The sequence below is a fragment of the Lepidochelys kempii genome, chromosome 3, assembly GCF_965140265.1.
Source record: "Lepidochelys kempii isolate rLepKem1 chromosome 3, rLepKem1.hap2, whole genome shotgun sequence".
Taxonomy (NCBI): Eukaryota; Metazoa; Chordata; order Testudines; family Cheloniidae; genus Lepidochelys; species Lepidochelys kempii.
Genome location: NC_133258.1, coordinates 70,298,011 through 70,315,891, shown reverse-complemented (window position 1 = coordinate 70,315,891; position 17,881 = coordinate 70,298,011).

Below are 17,881 nucleotides of genomic sequence, written 5' to 3'. Positions count from 1 at the left end.
CCTGTGGCTCATAGAGATTAAATATTTTCAAATGGGAATAGCAAACATGATTTCTGGTATTTAATTCACTCATCATGCCAGCTACCACCTCCATTTTTATTTTCCTTGTGGACATATATGGTCTTTCAGTTTTCCTGTTTTTTGTTTGTTTTTCAGTTAGTGAGTGGAAAGTGAAATAAGGAGTAGCCTTAAGAAAATGAAATGCCTGAATCTTTCATGCAAATGACAGCTGACTTTAGTGAGACAGTCATCTCAAGAAAATTGGGCTGAGTAGATTGAAACTCCTTTTGTGAAATCTTTAGCAAGGTGCTCTTTGCCTTTGCCCAAGCTAGCACGTGTATACTGTACTTGAAGAATACTATACGAAAAATTGCAGTGGAATTCCAATTATAATTATTAAATGACACATTATTAAAATGACTGAGGTTTCCTGCCAAAAGCTTTTTAATGTCTTCTTGTCCCTAATCTTAAGGTGTTGCTACTATTTCTTTTTGGGAAGTGAAATTTAGACTGTAATTGTGAATATAGTGATTTAAAAGCATTCATAATATTACTTCACATTCCTCCAGATGAAACTTAATTGCATTGTATCCCAGACCTATTTCTAATTAATAGATTTAGGAGAAAAGCTCTGAAACTACATTCTTGGTCTTCTTCCCTTTGTGGAGCCGAGCTTTGCGGACATACATGGGCAGAGAGAGAGCAGAGCCAGAAATAAGTTGGCCTATGCAGTATCTCCTCTGGCATATGCATGGGGAAATACCTTTCGGAGTTGAATTCCGACCTTGCCAGCATTAATCCTCATGGAATCCTAGTGTTCACCTTCCAACCTACCTTGTGGCCAGAGGGTTGTGATCCTAGTGTGCAGATGGACGCACTCCTGAAGGATGTGGGCTGCCATGGGACTTGGGTATGATCGTGGAAAGTTTGAGTCAGTGTGTGCGTGATGTCCCAGCCATCCCCAGAAATCCATAAGCATTCTTCAGTGATCTTGGAACACCTACAGGGTCGCCCCTTCCAAATAGCAGCCATGCAAAGGATAATGTAGCAGAGTTTTCTGGTTAACTTTGACCATCTGGGGTGGCTTTTTGCATAGGAGGACATGGTCTGACCTATTAACTCTCAATGAACTTTTAAGGGTAAATCCCAATGTATTGTGCTCCAAAATATAATACAGACTAATAGAAGCTCAAATGAGACCACTCACCTGTAATCTAAATTGGATTTTCAACTCAGGTCCAGAGAGGTGAAATGCACCAGTCCACTGCATAAGCACAATCTTACAAGATGTAAATACTTGTTCTTTGCAGATTTTCAGAAGTTGTACTCCTTGCATATAATATGTTCCACATTGAGGTGTGTGTGGGGAGGGTGTTTTGTTTTTTTTTTAATTTTCTCTCCCTTATGTGTAATCTGCTTTTGACTTAGAACCAGGAGAAAATTCTTCCAACTAACAGGTAGAAAAATTGCTTAAGGCTAAACTTGTTTTTTTTACAGGTTTATTAGGTGTTTTCCTTGTGAACTGTGTGTACGTGCCCACTGTCATAGTATAACATCTTTATTCTGGCTAAACAACCAGTTTTGATGGAGAAAAAAATACGGATTAGTCTACCTTTAATGTCAGCACTAGAAAAAAACGTGGTGAGTAAAGATCACTACATTTAATATGTTTTCCCTTTGGTGTCAATTATTTCAAATCCAGGTTTCAGTTATTTCTATAAAAGTGTGGTAGTTATTTAGACCATGAATACCCTTAAAAAGAAAAGGAGGACTTGTGGCACCTTAGAGACTAAGGTGCCACAAGTCCTCCTTTTCTTTTTGCGAATACAGACTAACACGGCTGTTACTCTAATACCCTTAAAGAGATCAAAGCCTTCTTGAAGGTTGATACATGCTAGAGAAATACATTATTTTATTTTCCTTTATCCTTCCCAGATCCTTAAAGTATAAGTCAGCAGAGCCCACTATTAGTATAAAAAGTAAAACTGTTTTTCCCCTCCAACCACTTGGACTTTGCGTTAGAACTAAACCTTAGCAAGATAAAATCAGCTACCTAAAAGTAAGGAGCCTATGTACATAAATATCTCCTATTTATAGACAAGCAATCTAAACCTTCTGACATACTAAAATGACATTTAAGTTGCCAACAGGGATAAAAGCAGTTGTTTAAGTTCTAGGCTCCATTAGAGTTCTGATCTTGAGTTGTGTGTGTTCTGGGTTCCAGAAATTTTAAGAGTTGTTAAAGATTTTGTTTTCCCTTTTACAAAAATTAGTTGTAGCACAGAGCAGAACAAAACAGTAATTGTCCAAACTGTTGCATACTGTCAACAAATAAAATTATTGTTCACTAACATTTTTGTGCCTCAATATTTGAGTATCTAACTTAAGATATTTTAAGGGTTCTGAACTTCAGATGGTCTCTGCTGAGCATTTTCTGAAAATCAGGCCCCTTAAAGGTGTCTCAAGTTGGGTGCCCCAAAGGGAGGCACCCAAAATTTATTAGCCACTTTTGAAAATCCTGTTATGTTTTATGAAGCAACAGTTTGGTGGTTGGTGCTATATAATCAAACAGGCACTAAATACACCCAAAAGACAATTTATCATGAGGTTGTGCAGTTGCATTTTGAGAGATGAGAAGTGAAAGCTGTCATGGAAGAAGTGTGCCCATGAGGGGTATGAAAGATGAAAGGGAAGTCTCTTGACACTTGAGAAGAAGGAGCATCTAACTTAAGATATTTTAAGGGTTCTGAACTTCAGATGGTCTCTGCTGAGCATTTTCTGAAAATCAGGCCCCTTAAAGGTGTCTCAAGTTGGGTGCCCCAAAGGGAGGCACCCAAAATTTATTAGTCACTTTTGAAAATCCTGTTATGTTTTATGAAGCAACAGTTTGGTGGTTGGTGCTATATAATCAAACAGGCACTAAATACACCCAAAAGACAATTTATCATGAGGTTGTGCAGTTGCATTTTGAGAGATGAGAAGTGAAAGCTGTCATGGAAGAAGTGTGTCCATGAGGGGTATGAAAGATGAAAGGGAAGTCTCTTGACACTTGAGAAGAAGGAGCAAATCCACTTTGCCTCAGACACACACTGAAGGGCGCAAGGAAGCAGCTAAGAACCATAGCTGCAAGAATGCTGAGATGACAGGAGACTTTTAAATTATTCTCCTCTGAACTTCTGGTTCTAGAAGAAATGTTAACAACTAAGGGGCAGGGGTATAAATGGCCAAAAATAGCTGGAAAAATACATAGAGAATATTTCCTTTTTAATTAAAATAAAATATTAAGATATTAAATACTCAGGGTCTGTTGTTTCAGTCCCAGTAGCTGTCAAATGAAGCATTCTCTCTCTACTGCTACCCCCAAACTGTTTGTGTCTCAACCTACAGACACAGTCGATAATCCAGTACATCCTGTTTCCTCTCTCACACACCCATCATTTATATTTTTTATTTTTACTGAGTGTTTGGAACAAAATAAATTACGGCAGGTGACCAAGGTGCTCACAAGCGACAGCAGCCTCCTTCCCCTGTTGGGCCAGATTAGGTGCTGTGTTGCTTTGTGCCACACCACTGAGGAAGTGGCCCTAAAAAAGCATTATCGGATGCAGGAAGACCATGACGGAGACCCTTTAGGGGCACAGAGCTGGGGTAGCAACTGGAGGAACAACCTGTGCCAGCCTAATGCCTAGAGCAAACTGTGCATCCTCGGTGCACACTAAAAAGCCCTGGGAGAAACTGTGCTTGCCTGAGACATAATTGCCTCAGTGCTGTTCCCAGGGCAATAGCATAAATACCACAATCTAGACTTGAAAGTTTACTGATACACGTGGGTGTGCAGCTCAGGAGATATCAATGGCTCTCCTCAATGCAAATGGATTTTTCTCTTTTTCATTTTAAATTGCTTTTCAGTTAGCTCTGTATAATAAATAATACATCATAGGGAGAATGAATTAAGTAGGAATTAAACCAGTTGAACACAGACATATTTATGTAGCATAATGTGGACAAAAAGCTGACTCCAAGAAATCCTTGGGTTTAGATTTGGCATAGCTTCTCTGCTGCCACTGCCCATGCGGAGAACCAGCCCCTGGTCAGAGTCCTCAGTTCACCAACAGCGTGGCTGGCAGGCTCCCTCCTTCCCCCACTGCCTCTAGCTGGGCCGGCGTCCAGGGAAAGCTTAAGACCCTCCGGCCCAGGTGCTGGCCAGGAGGAGCTGAGCCCTGGCACGGGAAAGCCTTTCTTCCCCTCAGCTAAGGTTTGGAGTGGCGAGAGGGAAGCGATTTCCAGCCTGTTTGTACCCTGACCCTGCGGGCTCCACAGAAGTCCCCCAGGGTAAGGGCTTAGCACCCTCTTCACTTGCCTCCCTTCAGCCCTAGGTCCTGCCCCCAGGGATCGCAAGGCTGCTTCATCCCCTAGGCACCTTCCCCTCCTATGCCACATCTCTGGCCGGGTTTGCTGAAGACCCTGTAGTCAGGTTCCCTGAGTCGTGGTACACAATGCATCCTTTGGGCTTAACCCCTTCTTGCCCACGCTGTAGCTGGGGGACAGGAAGCGGCTGGGTTATGTCGGTGGCCAGCAGCAGCCTGGAGGTGTTAGCGGCCTTTCAACATTGTGCAGGCAGGAAGGGACAAGCTGCTTCCAGCCACAGGGGTGCAGGGGTTAGTGGGGAAGAGATGAGCTCTGCAAACACATGGGGCAGGTCACCCCCTTCCTCCCCCGTGGCTGGAAGCAGTTCCCGTCGCTTCCCTCCCACACAGGGCCGAAAGGCTGCTGCTGGCCATATTCTGGTGTGAACCCTGGCAGAAATCTGGGGAGGGGGGCATATGACCCTGCATGCTCCCCCACGTGTTACCTTGGGGAAACATGGTGCCAGGTACTAGGAGAGGTGGATCCATCCTGGGGGCCCAGCCAGGCGAGGAGGGTGGAAAGTGCCAGGCAGGTAGGGTTGGGTCAGTCACACACACACACACAGACATGGTGTGAGAGAGGTGTACAGGAGTGTAGATGTGTCACCTCTCCCAGTGTGTATATGTGGGGGGAGTAGGGATCTGTGTCACCCGTCCCAATGTGAACCCTAATGCCTTCAAGATAAAGTAAATAAAAGGAATACAACTACGCAGTATTTCTTTTTAACAGGGGCTCAGTCAACTTGATGTTAATTTGAATATTTGTATTGCATAGTTCTGACTGATTACAGTTGAACTCACTTGAATACGAGTAAATTTATCAGGTGTCCCGTATTCAGCATAGGGAAATATGGTCACTCTATCCATGACAGTAGTGCAAGAATGTGTACACAACCAGAAGAATCACATACCTAACTCATAGTGTAGACATAGCCTTAGAAACTTTTTGAAAAAGTCTACACATAGGAAAGCTCTTAAATATCTCTCGAGTGGCACACAGTGTACCTCCAAAAACATGGCCAAAGGGAGAGAGAGAAAGCCCATGTGATTATTAGGGACTTAGGAGATGTGGATCTTTTTTGTATGACCACATCACTATATATTTTTTTTCTGGTTGTTTCCATTGTGTCAATATTGTGGAGAGTTCATTTAAACCTGACGCTGCTAAACATCTCCTGTGAGACCTCAGTGAGAGGTGCTGAGCAATCCTCCACAACCACTAAAGAAAACGGAGGTTACACTTCTAAATCACCTAGGTGCTGTTGAAAACTCACCCAATGGGAACTGAGGGCACTCAGGAGTCACTCAGCACTGTAGCATTAGTTATTTAACCAGTCTATGTAGGGGAGTCACTGATTTCCATCTCCTCACCATGCCTCTTTTAGCTGCCAGTGTAGATACAGATATTCATTTCTTAATATTGTTTGGAAATATTAATTCATCCACTATTCCTAACAAACAAGCTAAGTGATGGTTGCATGCAAATAACTAGCATTGAGGTAAGAGCTCTAAATAGGCTGTTTCAATCATTGCACAGCTTATGGCAGCGGTAAAAAATATGTGACAAACTGGTCTGCTGCTGTCTCTGTCTCCAGCATTTTCTGTGATTAGCTAAACCAGACTTAAATAAGCACTTTGGAGTCCAGGACGCTCTGTTTAATTTCTTATTTTGAGAAAAAAAAAGCCCTTCAGATATAAAGAACTTAGGGTATTTTTACCATTTTGCTATATGGTTTCACAGGCATCAGCAAAGACAGGTAGGATCATTTCTTTTGCCATTTATTTTAGGGTCCAAATTAAGTGGAGAATGTAGAAAGTTCTGCCACTTGTAAGTGTTTCTGGCAAAATGATTTTTGTTATATTTTTTATATGTGTCTGTCTGGTTTTTATATATATATATATATATATATATATATATATATAATGTCTGTCAGTATGGAATCTTAGCACCATGTTTTGGACCACTAATCTATTTTTCTATTTGTCAGGAGTCACGGTGCATATCTGCTTGAAGATTGCAAGCACTAGTAAACATTGGAAGTAAACATGGTACCGCTGCAGAGAGCAGTAAGCAGGGCTAGACCAACATCTGTCATGCTCTGACAGAATGTATTGTTGCCCCTTTTGATCTGAATGGTTAGCCAAATGTGGGGTATTGTGGGTTGTTCCAGTTAGGAGGAGAAATTGATGATAGAGGCTGGTATTTCTTTGATGCGGTCTTGTTTATTTACAAAGAATACACAAAGTCCTCTTTCCTTGAAAACAGGAGGAACTACTCAGCCAGAGAGATAGTTTCTCTGTTTACAGCCCCAAGCCTCTTTAGTCAGACCCAGAAGCGCTCTTTCTTGGCTTCTTTCTTGATTCATACACCATGCTTGCCCAGGCTGTGTGTCTCTCTCTCTCACACATACACACTGGTTAAACAATACAAATGCACACTGGTTAAATAATACCTAGCGAAACCCCCTGTCTAGATCGTTTGAGTTTCTGGGCAGTCTTGTATTTTCCTTAGTGCCCAAATCACTTAGTAATCCCTGATTTGTGTGTTTTCAAAGAAATTAAAATCTATAAATAAATCCATACAAGATCAATGACATTCATGTAAAATAAAATACAGCCAATTAGTCCTGGCATCCTTTTGATGTTTAGATATTTCATCACTTACACACACAACATATACTAAAAGAAGCTTCCCATTCTAATTTTATTATTTCTTTCTTTTCTTAGCCCTTTTTTGTAGTATGTTCTCAGTACACGTTAATATTTTCCTCTTTTAAATCTTTGTTTGAAAAAGCAACTGAAAAAAGTCAGTTGGAAGGATTTCCCCCCACTGATCCTTCTACAGCATCCTGAATACTCTTAGACCATGTCTACACTATAAAAGTACTCTGATTTTACAGAAGTCGATTTTTGGGAACAGATTATATAAAGTCGAGTGCATGAGTCCACACTAAGCACATTAATTCAGCGGTGTGCGTCCACAGTATTGCACAGTATTGTGCAAGCGTCGACATTCCGAGCGGTGCACTGTGGGTAGCTATCCCACAGTTCCTGCAGTCCCTGCTGCCCATTGGAATTCTGGGCTGAGCTCCCAATGCCTGATGGGGCCAAAAATTTGTCACAGGGTGGTTATGGGTAAATGTCATCAGTCAACCCTCCCTCCCTCCGTGAAAGCAACGGCAGACAATCATTTTTCACCCTTTTCCCTGGATTGCCTGAGCAGACGCCATAGCACGGCAAGCATGGAATCTGTTCAGCTCACTGCAGCAGTTATGACCATTGTAAACACCTCCTGCATTATCGTGTAGTTTATGCAGAACCAGCACCTGAAAAACCAGGTGAGGAAGTGACAGCAGCACGGTGATGAGGACATGAACACAGATTTCTCTAAAACCACGGTCCCCGGCAACTTGGAGATCATGGTGTTACTGGGGCAGGCTCATGCCATGGAACGCTGATTCTGGGCCCGGGAAACAAGCACAGAGTGGGGGGACTGCATAGTGTTGCAGGTTTGGGATAATTCACAGTGGCTCCAAAACTTTCGCATGCGTAAGGGCACTTTCAGAGAACTTTGTAACTTGCTTTCCCCTGCCCTGAAGCGCAAGAATACCAAGATGAGAGCAGCCCTCACAGTTCACAAGCGAGTGGCGATAGCCTTCTGGAAGCTTGCAACACCAGACAACAACTGGTCAGTCGGAATCAATTTGGAGTGGGCAAATCTACTGTGGGGGTTGCTGTGATGCAAGTAGCGAACTCAATCATTGAGCTGCTGCTATCAAGGGTAGTGACTCTGGGAAATGTGCATGTCATAGCAGATGGCTTTGCTGCAATGGGATTCCCTAACTGTGGTGGGGCTATAGACTTAACGCATATCCCTATCTTGGGACCGGAGCACCAAGCCAGCCAGTACATAAACCGCAAGGGGTAATTTTCAATGGTGCTGCAAGCACTGGTGGATCACAAGGGATGTTTCACCAACATCAATGTGGGATGGCCAGGAAAGGTTCATGATGCTCGCATCTTCAGGAACTCCGGTCTGTTTAAACAGCTGCAGGAAGGGATTTACTTCCCAGACCAGAAAATAACTGTTGGGGATGTTGAAATGCCTATAGTTATCCTTGGGGACCCAGCCTACCCCTTAATGCCCTGGCTCATGAAGCCGTACGCAGGCAGCCTGGACAGTAGTAAGGAGCTGTTCAACTACAGGCTGAGCAAGTGCAGAATGGTGGTAGAATATGCATTTGGACATTTAAAGGGTCGTTGGTGCAGTTTACTGACTCGCTCAGACCTCAGCAAAACCAATATTCCCATTGTTATTGCTGCTTGCTGTGTGCTGCACAATATCTGTGAGAGTAAGGGGGAGACATTTATGGCGGGATAGGAGGTTTATGCAAATTGTCTGGCCACTGAATACACACAGCCAGACACCAGGGTGGTTAGAAGAGGACAGCAGGAAGGGCTGCGCATCAGAGAAGCTTTGAAAACCAGTTTCATGACTGGCCAGGGTACTATGTGACACTTCTGTTTGTTTCTCCTTGATGAAAACCCATCTCCTTGGTTGCCTCTAAATTCTCTGTAAGCCACCCGCCCTCTCGCCTTTGATCACAGCTTGCTTGCAAAGGAAATAAAGTCACTATTGTTTAAAAAAACATGTATTCTTTATTAATCAATTATAAAAATAGGGAGATAACTCACAAGGTAGCCCGGGTTAGGTGTGGGAGGAGGGTAGGAAGGAAGGAAAAGGCCACTTCAAAACTTGTTGAATGACAGCCTTCTGTTGCTTGGGCTGTCCATTGGGGTGGAGTGGTTGGGTGCCCAGAGCCTCCCCCCACTGCATTCTTGGGCGTCTGGGTGAGGAGGCTATGGAACTTGGGGAGGAGGGAAGGTGGTTAAACAGGGGCTGCAGCGGCAGTCTGTGATCCTGCTGCCATTCATGAACCTCCATCAGATGCCGGAGCATGTCCGTTTGTTCCCACAGTCGCCCCAGCGTTGCCTCATGCTTCCTCTGATCTTCCCACTGCCACCTCTCCTCATGTTCATCGGCCACTGTCCTGTACTCTGCTATTGTGTCCCTCTACACAGCTCTGTCAGTGCCAGACGACTGCATGAGCTCAGAGAACATTTCATCTCGTGTGCCTTTTTTTCACATCCTTATCTGAGATAGCCTTTGGGACAGAGGAGGGAGGCTTGAAACATTTGCAGCTGCTGGAGGAAAAAAAGGGAGTGAAGTATTTTAAAAGATACATTTTACAGAACAATGGCTATACTCTTTCACGGTGAACAACACTATTCACATTGCATATCACATAAGATTTTGGTACAAGGTCGCATTTTGCATCTTATATTGAGTGCCTGCGGCTTTGGTGTTAGAGATCACAAATGCAGTGCCTGGCAACAGAATTCAACTTGCAGGCGGCCATGGTAAGCCATAGTCTTTCGGCTTCTGCGACCTTCATAACAGCAGCATCCTCCTCTCCCACACCAAGCAAAGCACATTGAGTTGGCCATTTAGTGCTGCGGTTTTCCTGTTAACGTGCAGCAGCAGAAACCAAACTAACCCCCCTGCCCCGCATCCAATTATCTGGGATGATCGCTTTACCCCTCACCCCACCGCGTGGCTGGTATCAGGAAAGATCCCTGCTAGTCAAATGCGAACAGCTCAGTGCCAATGCTCCCCCTTCCCACCATGTGGCTAACTGCAGGGAGGATTTATTTTCAGCCACAGCACACAGCCCAGCAGGAACGGCCACCTCTTAATGTCCCCTTAATTAAATTCCCCTATTTCAGCTAGGTCACCATGAACGATATCACTCACCTGAGGATAACACAGAGAGATAAAGAACAGATGTTGCTTGAATGCCAGCAAACACCGGGACCATACGCTGCCAGGATACCATGCAGTGATACCAGATTACTTGCTACTAGCATGGCGTGGTAAAGTGTCCTACCATGGAGGATGGAATAAGGCTGCTCTCCCCAGAAACCTTCTGCAAAGGCTTTTAGAATACGTCCAGGAGAGCTTCATGGAGATGTCCCTGAAGGATTTCCGCTCCATCCCCAGACACGTTAACAGACTTTTCCAGTGGCTGTACTGGCCACGAATGCATCCCAAGTCCTCAGGGCTATTTAATCATTAAGAAATGCTTGCTTTTATAACATGTATTATATTTAAAAAGGTACACTCACCAGAGGTCCCTTCTCCAGCTTCATTGGGAGGGTATTTCAGTCAGGGTGATAAAAAGATCCTGGCTGTCAGGGAGAACGGTGTGCTGTGTGCTCTCCTCAAGCTCCTCCTCTTCCTCCTCCTCCTCCTCCTCCTCTTCCCCATCCACAAAATCCTCAGGCATGGCGGAGAGTACCCCATCATCAGAGTCCACGGAGAGGGGTGGAGTAGTGGTGGCGGGCCACCCTATAATTGCATGCAGCTCAGCGTAGAAGCGGCATGTCTGGAGCTCTGTCCCAGAGCATCTGTTTGATTCTTTGGTTTTCTGGTACGCTTGTCTGAGCTCCTTAAGTTTCACACAGCACTGTGCTGTAGCCTCTGTCCCTCATGGCCTCAGAAATTTTTTGAAATGTTTTGGCATTTCATCTTTTGGAACGTAGATCTGATAGCACGAATTTCTCTCCCCATACAGCGAACAGATCCAGTACCTCCCGTTTGGTCCGTGCTGGAGCTCTTTTTCGATTCTGGGACTGCATGGTCACCTGTGCTGATGAGCTCGCCTGGCCAAACAGAAAATGAGATTCTAAAGTTCCTGGGGCTTTTCTTTTACACCTGGCCAGTGCATCTGAGTTCAGAGTGTTGCCCAGAGCGGTCACAATGGTGCACTGTGGGATAGCTCCTGGAGGCCAATACCTTCGAATTGCATCTACACTAACCCTAATTTGAAACAGTGATGTTGATTTCAGTGCTAATCCCCTCATTGTGGAGGAGTACGGAAATTGGTTTTAAGAGCCCTTTATGTAAAAAAAAAATGGTTTTGTTGTGTGGATGGGTGCAGGGTTAATTTGAATTAACGCTGCTAAATCCAACATAAACTCATAGGGTAGACCAGGCCTTAGTATTTCCAGTTTAGCACCACAAACATTCAGCCTGAGCAACATACCCTTATTTTGGGTGTTATGGGAATTGAGCTTCATTCTAGCCTCTTGTGAAACTGCACACAGCCAGGAGAAGTATCTGCTGAATCTATAGGGTTAGAGGCTGTGGAGCCTTCTCCAACCATTATATTGCAGCATATGGTCCCTGAACATCTACCCAGTTCCCAACCTGGCTGTAAGTTTCACATCTATCCAGTAGCTGGCCTGGCAGTTACAGCCAACATTTGGACAACACATGGACAAAATGTGTACAGGGAGAGACCAAATAGATTTCCGAATCCCATAAAATGGCTTGAAGCGTGGGATATCCTTCATAAACCACAGAGCTGGCAGCTTTTTTTTTTCACTTTAGTGTTTTTAAAAAACAGTTCATGAATGAATTTAGCATTTGGGAATATTTTAATGTAATAGCATTCACTAACACCAAGAAGATAGAAGCTTTACCACACAGCTCTTTGATGCACCTCAATCCTATCATGCAACATGTATGTTGTGACAGGCTTAGACTATCCTTAACCCAAGGTTGCCAATTTTGGTGGAAATTCCAACCCCACTGCAGTCAAGGGGAGTCTTGTCACTGCTTCAGTGCAACCAGAATTTTACCCTGGATGTTGATTTTGTCATGTGCATATATGGTGACAAAGAGAAAACTATCAATTTCATCTTTACTAGTGTCCTACAACAGGTTCTGATTTTGGATCTTGACTGCTGCACCGTCCTTCAAGTTGTCCTCCTGATTAGACAGTTTTACAGTGAATTTAATACTCGTGAACAGTGCCAGATTGATAGTCCTGGAGAATGAAGTCCTCTATAGATCCAAAGAAGAGTTACATCATGGACTGCACCAGTACAGACTGCCCCCATGCAATCAGTGTGACTGACCTGGAGTGAATCCAAGTGCTTCACACAAACACAATTATTATATAAATTAGTCATTCCATTAGGGAGCCGGGACTGGAAACACAGTCCTTCAACTCCCAAAACACAGGTCTCTCTGAACTGATCTCAAGGTGAGCTTGTTTAGCCTGTGGGAGCAGCACACCACTTATTCTCTCTTTGAGCCAGCTGCTAGAGGGCAACATTGTATAAACCCAAAGCCAGGACATAAAACAACCTCAAAGAGGGAGAGGGTGGTTCAGTGTTGATGATCATTCAATCGTTGGCATTTCTATTGAGACTGTCAATATGAGTGCAGATGTAATGGGGTCATTTTGTCACAGGGGCCACCAGTCTCCCAGTTAGATTTTACAAATACTAATAATTTAGGGCCTAGTCTTGCTGGCACTGAAGAAAATGGAAAAGCTCTTACTGACTTCAATGGGAGCAGCAGCAAGCCCATAAGAAAAATAGATTGTCCGTTCTTTTGTATCTTTGGTATCTAAGTGCTGTTTTTCTTTCTCCTGATGAAGAGTCAGTGAACTTTGCTCCCTCATTAGAAACCTGGAAAAATACAAGAGCCCAGTAATTCATTTCTCAGTCCCCAGGCCATACTATCTGATCCTAAAGCAGCTTAAAATTGTTTGCCTGAGATGAGAGCCATGGTGGTAGTGATGATCCCTTCCTCTGAAAGCTTTCTGAGATAACAGTCAAGTTCTATTTCTGCTAAGCCTGGCAGTGAACTTTGGGTATAATCTCTTTAAAGCGAAAACTAATCTTACCAATCTTTGCTGGGTTCTCCTTCTGACAACAACATTTTACATTTTAAAAGCTTCTGGAGCCTATCAAGAAGGTTGTAACGAATTCTTAGTTCTTGTAAACTCTCCTCCAACTGCAGTACAGCATCACATACACAAAGCACCTTTGGAATGTTTTCCCATTGCAAGTCTCCTCTGTGCCCCCTTATCAAAATTACAATTTTAACGTCCCCTGCTCACTCAGCTTGTCCCTTGTTGTGAAGTATTTCCTGATAAGAAGGGCATCTGGGCTGATTGCTGGCATTATGCCATTACCAACTCACTTGAAAACAAACAAACAAAAAACAATGTTCAAAGTTATCTCTGACATCTACTTCTTCCGGTGTCTGGTCATTGTCTTTTCAGTTGTAAGCTCCTTGATACAGGGACTCTGGGGTAGGCTCTGGAGAAAAACAGAGCTCCGTTGTTTGACTCAAGCTAAGCTTTGGACCCACCACTCTTTTTTCTTTCGGTTTAGGCCTCATCTACTCTACACATTTTTTCTGGTAGAATAATGTTGGGTAGGGGGTGTGATTTTTTTTACATTTCTATACCAGCAACAGCACTAATGTGGACAAAGCTATGTCAACAATAAAGTGGTTTTGCCAGCATAGCTTATTTTGTTCAGGTAACTGGTATAAATTATACCAGCAAAAGCATTCTTTTTCTGGTATAACTGCACATGCACTAGAAGAGTGTGCTGGTATAGACTAGGCCATAGACTAGACCAAAAATAGCTTCAGATATACTGTAAAGACAAACATTGATAATAATATTGCCCTTTTGGTATGAGTGGTTAGACAATGCTCAGGGCCTTGAAGGATTGTTTCTGTTAAGAGGAGAAATTAATTATTTGAATCAGGTATTTCATTGATACAATCCCTTTTATTTACAAAGCATATCCACAAAGTCCTGTTTCTCTGAACACAGTAGGAAAAACATCAGCAAGCAGTTTTCTTGCTCACAATATCCAAGTCTGCCTCTCCAGTCAGCCCAAGTAGCTCTTTCTTCTTGCTCCTGCTCAGGGCCACACTCAGGACTGCTTCTCTCCCTGTCTTCTGGCTTCCTTTAGAACATGCACACAGTTTGCTAAACAGTGCCCCCATCCCAGCCCCTGTATTTGCAGCCAGTCCCATGGAAGAACCTCAGACCACATGGCTTAGACGTCCCAGGCATTATCATGAGACTTAGGCTATGGATACACTGATGCAGCTGTGCTGCCATAGCTCTTCTAATGCAGATGCTCTAAGCCGACAGGAGAGAGCTCTCGCATCAACGTAATTACTCCAGCCCCCGCGAGCAGCAGTAGCTATGTCAGCGGGAAAAGCTATCCTACCTACATAGCACTGTCCACACTGGCACTTAGGTCAATGTAACTTACGTCACTCGGGGGGTAGCTTATTTACACCCCTGAGTAATGTAAGTTATACTGATGCAAGTGGTAGTGTAAATATAGCCTTAGTGACTTGCGCAGTAGCCTCCTATTGTTACCGGCTATCACTACTTAAAGAGACATTCAATTGCTCCTTCCATTTAGCCTGAAAAAAGAGTGCTTAGCACATCCATCAGTTGTAACCAGGTCTATAACTATTTATAGATCAAAGACAGGTTTGGTGGCAGCCATTATCACGTTCCAGCATAACAATAATATAATAAATAAGGAAAGGACAGGACTACATTTTCAATCAACCTATTTAATTTTGCCTACAGCACTTCTGGGTATATCTGTCTACCCATGCAAAAAATGTGCATTTGTGTGGTAAAATACTAACAAACTATGTGCCTGGGGAACTAGTTGGTGTGATTAAGGGGGTTCATTTAAAATGTAAGTTTCAGGACAGTGGAGTATATGGAACAACAAACAGATCTTGAAGTTGGTTCTGTGTCAAAGTCAAATCGTTTATTTTGATTGTACTCCAACACCATAGATATTATTTCTATAATATGAAAAAAGGAGATCAATCAAATTTAAAAAGTGACTATACTCTTTAATGTTTACAGCAGGGGGTGGGAAAAAGGGCTCCTAACTTCTACTCCTGATTATGCCAATGTCTCATTGTGTGTCTTTGGGAAAGTCATTTACACTTTCGCAAAAAGAAAAGGAGGACTTGTGGCACCTTAGAGACTAACCAATTTATTAGAGCATAAGCTTTCGTGAGCTACAGCTCACTTCTTCAGATGCATATCGTGGAAACTGCAGCAGGCTTTATATATACACAGAGAATATGAAACAATACCTATTCCCACCCCACTGTCCTGCTGGTAATAGCTTATCTAAAGTGATTTCCAGCACAAATCCAGGTTTTCTCACCCTCCACCCCCCCACACAAATTCACTCTCCTGCTGGTGATAGCCCATCCAAAGTGATAACTCTTTACACAATGTGCATGACAATTAAGCTGGGCTATTTCCTGCATAAATCCAGGTTCTCACATCCCCCCCACCCCCCCCCCCCCCACACAAACTCACTCTCCTGCTGGTAATAGCTCATCCAAACTGACCACTCTTCAAGTTAAAATCCAAGTTAAACCAGAACATCTGGGGGGGGGGGGGGGGTAGGAAAAAACATACTGGTTCCTCCAACGCATTATTAAGGATCTACAACCTATCCTAAAGGATGACCCAACACTCTCACAAATCTTGGGAGACAGGCCAGTCCTTGCCTACAGACAGCCCCGCAACCTGAAGCAAATACTCACCAACAACCACATACCACACAACAGAACCACTAACCCAGGAACTTATCCTTGCAACAAAGCCCGTTGCCAACTGTGCCCACATATCTATTCAGGGGACACCATCACAGGGCCTAATAACATCAGCCACACTATCAGAGGCTCGTTCACCTGCACATCCACCAATGTGATATATGCCATCATGTGCCAGCAATGCCCCTCTGCCATGTACATTGGTCAAACTGGACAATCTCTACGTAAAAGAATAAATGGACACAAATCAGATGTCAAGAATTATAACATTCATAAACCAGTCGGAGAACACTTCAATCTCTCTGGTCACGCGATCACAGACATGAAGGTCGCTATCTTAAAACAAAAAAACTTCAAATCCAGACTCCAGCGAGAAACTGCTGAATTGGAATTCATTTGCAAATTGGATACTATTAATTTAGGCTTAAATAGAGACTTGGAGTGGCTAAGTCATTATGCAAGGTAGCCTGTTTCCTCTTGTTTTTTCCTACCCCCCCCCCCCAGATGTTCTGGTTTAACTTGGATTTTAACTTGAAGAGTGGTCAGTTTGGATGAGCTATTACCAGCAGGAGAGTGAGTTTGTGTGGGGGGGGGGGGTGGGGGGGATGTGAGAACCTGGATTTATGCAGGAAATAGCCCAGCTTAATTGTCATGCACATTGTGTAAAGAGTTATCACTTTGGATGGGCTATCACCAGCAGGAGAGTGAATTTGTGTGGGGGGGTGGAGGGTGAGAAAACCTGGATTTGTGCTGGAAATCACTTTAGATAAGCTATTACCAGCAGGACAGTGGGGTGGGAATAGGTATTGTTTCATATTCTCTGTGTATATATAAAGCCTGCTGCAGTTTCCACGATATGCATCTGAAGAAGTGAGCTGTAGCTCACGAAAGCTTATGCTCTAATAAATTGGTTAGTCTCTAAGGTGCCACAAGTCCTCCTTTTCTTTTTGCGAATACAGACTAACACGGCTGTTACTCTGAAACCTGTCATTACACTTTCTGTATCTCAATTTACCCATCTCTGAAAGTGCTATCCTCATAGTGACACCGTTATCCATCACCATGTTGAGATTTAATTCATGTTTGTAAAGCACTTTGCAATATACAGCTGAAAGACAGGGGTATACTTCCCATAGATGATATGGTATTGCGGATAGGTATTGGCCTTGGCTTCCTATTTACCTAGAATACCATGCTTTAATTGGAAGAGTGAATATATTTGGTTTAGAATTAAATCTGTTTTGTGTGGGTTTGTAAAACCAACACTGCCAGGGTCTTTTTAAATTGTGTGTGTGTGTGTGTGTGTCTATCTGTCTTTTGGCATGATTTTATACCAGGGTTCATGATCAACTGATGGAAAATATATGAGTGTATTTGGGGACTCTTGAGTATAGACCATTTTTATTGTATATAATGTAAATCACCAATAGCAAATTGTTCCAGCCGTGAAATCTTAGACATACTCTGCAGATCCCCAAGGGTCCTCAGAAAACAACTTGAAATACCCTCTTCTAGTACATACAATATTAGTTATGAAATATCTCAGACACTGAGAAAATGCAGGAATTGTATTTTTTTTCAAAACTTTCTGGGAGAGAATCTCAGAACACTCCTTTCATTCTCATCCTTCTAGTTCCCCACAGGTTTTTTAATTGATCTCATCTTGATGAAACAGAATGCAGCAGAACCAGAGAAAACAAAAGCAACATGCCTTTATACCCATAAAGAACTCTTGAGCAAAAGTACACTGCACCCAAACACACACACACACTCACTCACTCACTGTTAGCAGCACCCAGAGATGTGCTCAACTAGCCTTCATGGATTCCAAGCCAGCCCATGCAATAGTCTTTGATACAGCTATCTGTGACAGATAAAGTTCATTTCACGATGCTCAAATGATCTATGGAGAAATGGTGCTTGTCTTGATCATGATACTTCATTATTTCTATGTACGATACTAATTGCTTACAAATCTTATAGATATTTCCTC